The sequence below is a fragment of the Nelumbo nucifera genome, chromosome 1 (genome assembly GCF_055504915.1).
Source record: "Nelumbo nucifera cultivar China Antique chromosome 1, China Antique-T2T, whole genome shotgun sequence".
Taxonomy (NCBI): domain Eukaryota; kingdom Viridiplantae; phylum Streptophyta; class Magnoliopsida; order Proteales; family Nelumbonaceae; genus Nelumbo; species Nelumbo nucifera.
In genome coordinates this window covers 60,988,809-60,992,055 of record NC_142649.1, presented here as the reverse complement: position 1 = coordinate 60,992,055, position 3,247 = coordinate 60,988,809, and the positions used below count along the sequence as shown (strand labels likewise).

The window sequence follows — 3,247 nt, the reverse complement described above, 5'->3', positions numbered from 1 at the left end:
AAGAGCTGGAGTGATTTTACCCAATGTGTCTTATGGCCTCCACATGGCCTCTTTTGACCTATGCTTTTCATTGAAAATTCTTGCATTCCTTTCCTCCCATATTGTCCACACCACTGCTGCCCTTGCTGATTTCCACATTACCCTCCTTTTTGTTGGCTGCTTTAGAAAGTCTGGATCAAAGAGGCTTATTGCATCCTGGGGAGCACTCCACCTGCAACCAAAGAGAGAGCAAAGAGATTCCCATACAAACAGTACAAAGGAGCAATGGATCAATAAATGGGGTAGGGATTCACCATCTACAAAGCAAAGAGAGCACATATGAGGGGAGAGGCATTTATTTGGCCTCCTTTTTTGAAGCATGTCGCAAGTATTTACCTTCCCTAAAAACACCTCCCAACACAGGTTTTGAATTTTTGGTGGAATGGACTTGCTCCAAATCTCTTTCACCGGGAAATTATCACCCCCGGCAGTAGTTTGAATAAGGATAATAAAGAAAGAAGCACAGGTAAAGGTGTCATCAGAAGAAGTAGACCATACTCTAGTGTCCTCCAAGGATTGAACGAAGAAAACTGACTTTAGAGCATCAAGCAAGCTTATAAGAGACTCACACTTATTGTCCCTCAAACCTCTTCTAAAACCAAAATCCCAACTCAATCCAGTGAGAAAAAGTGACAAAACTTGAGATGGGTTTTAACTTGTAGTTAGAGACTGAATATAGATCAGTGAAAATGGAGCAGAAAGGAGTATCACCTAGCCAAAGATCTTCCCAAAAAATCACCCTAGAGCCACAACCTACATCAAATCTGATGAGATTAAGAAAGATAGGATATACCTCTTTTATTGCTTTCCACGGAGAGCTCGAGGAAGATGTGGGGTCTAACTTTGCATCCCAACCATTGTTCATCAGCCCGTGAGTGCTTTCCATCACCTTATGCCACAACCTAACTTTGCATCCTAAGCCTCTTCCTTTGTTTTGTAGACTTGTTCCTATTTCACTAGATGATCCCTCTTTTCTTCCCCAGACAACCAAAGAAAATCCATCATGAGTTTTTCTAAATGTCCTGCCACTCTAGCTGGGATTCTAAAAGTTGAAAGGAAATAGACCAGTAGGTTTGCCAGAGTTGCTCTAATCAAGGTTATTCTCCCACCTATGGATAAATAATTCCTCTTCCAAAGTGCCAACTTCCTTGTAAACCTCTCCATCACTGGCTTCCAAAAGTTTTCTGATCTTGGATTCCCTCCCAATGGTAACCCTAAGTACTCCAATGGCCATTTTTTGACTTCACACCCCAGAAAATTTGGACCATTTCTTGATTTGTGCATGTCATCCTTGCGCAGGGGCCATGCTAATCTTCTCTGTATCGTTCCAATTTTATCAGATGTCCCCAAAGAGACCTGAAAATCAGGGAAGTTAAGATGGCAATGGTATTGTTGGTTCAGAAACTTTGTAGCTGAAGCTAGCTCACAAGGAAAGCAAAAGAAGCTGGAAGGAGTTCTCTACAGAGATGGGAAGAAGGTATGTGGTAGAATGTAAGAAAAATCACAAAAGGTTTTTTATAGCTCTTTCAGTGTTCTTTGCCAAAAGCAGGAAGCAACTAGTATGCATCCCTGAAGAAAGAGGCAAGGTTGGCTCGAGATAGGAAAGATCTTGAAAGATTTTGTGTTCAGATTGAAAATGGATGAGGTAAAGGTCATAGGAAAGAAAGAGGAAAAAGAGGAGATATCCAAGTCAGAAAATAGTGTTGAGGCCCTTAGGCAAGATCTCTTGACCTTGTTGCAATCTAAAAGTAAATTGGCTCTACTAGTGATTGTTGGAAAAGGAGAGTGGACAAGGAAGCTGATTGTTGAAGCTAAAAACCCAATCAGAGATTGGAAGAAGATTGCTGGTCTTTTGCAAAATAGGTGAAGCTAAAAAATACTTTATTTTAATGCCATTTGACAGGAGCTTTACTTGCTCCACTTGAGAGCAAATTAGAAGTCAAGGCTTTGTGTCTGCAAGACAATTGTGGGTCGGTAAATAGTTTCAAATGGTCCCCATCATAAAACTCGAAGGACTTCTCTATTCTAGACAGGGGTGGTAGTGCATGTTATTACTACCATTCCATCTTTGGAGTCGTGAAGTAGCAGAAGTGATCACAATGCTCTATGGAGCACATCTTGATTGTGTTTTTTGGGGAGATCTCAAGTTTGTGGCCCTCTTACTACTAAGTGGAGTCAAGCCTGAGGAGATACCTAGGATGGTGGAATTAAAAGTTGAAGGAACTTTAATGTTGGTTTGGCTGGCCGCCTCTAGAGAAGTTGTACTATGGAAGACTTGTAAGCATGGTTTCAAATGTCGCCAAATGTCGCTAATGTCACCTGACATATGTCGATGTCGAGGCTCACCGACATGAAAATGGATGGTAATATAAAAATTACGTTATTTCGGTCGACATTTCCTATATTTCAGAAATGTCGACCAAATCGGTCCAAATAACCAAAAAAAAGACAGTTTTTCCTATTATGTCGACAGGATGTCGACTAATGTACATTAATAATATAATATATTAGTATATTATATTAATATAATACAGTATATTGATATAAATTGTTCCATTAAAAATTTCTATTTAATATTTCAAATAAAATATTTATAAAAAAGAATTAACAAAATATAAAAACAAAAGAATAAATTAATTACTTTATAATATAAAACATAAAATATTTTTCAAGTAATAAAATATTAACTAGTTAGTGTTTTTTAAAATATTTATTAAAATCAGAAAATGTTTATTAAATTTTATAATAAATCATATTCTATATTTAATATAAAAAATCAGAATAAATTTATTAAATTTTATACTAAACCATAATCTATTATAAATTTAATATTAAAAATCATAATAAATTCATTAAGTTTTATAAAAAATCAGAATTTATCATAATCTTAATACTACAAAAAGGAGAATCCGTTTATTAAATTTATAATAAAACATTATGTATTATAACTTTAATATTTAAAAAATCAGAATAAATGTATTTCTATTTACTAGTGTGAAATAAATATATTGGAATTTATAATAAATCAGAATTAAAAATAAGAAAAGAAAATATCAGATAACCTTGTAAAAACATCAAAATGCATAATAAATCAGTAAATCGTCATTTACTAATTTGTTATTGATCTTAGTTTCTTAGCTTTATATAATGGTTTGGAATAAGATAATAGTCTAGAAATATGTAATAATGCTTCTTTTATCATTTTACA

At 35.0% G+C, this 3,247-nt stretch overlaps 1 non-coding gene across 1 annotated transcript; it reads right to left on the bottom strand.

Annotated features, from left to right (window-relative positions):
• Positions 1-1,292: 1,292 nt before the first annotated feature.
• Positions 1,293-1,395, bottom strand: LOC148803332 (U6 spliceosomal RNA). The gene has a single exon (XR_016081703.1). It is a non-coding gene; the product is annotated as a U6 spliceosomal RNA (small nuclear RNA).
• Positions 1,396-3,247: the final 1,852 nt, after the last annotated feature.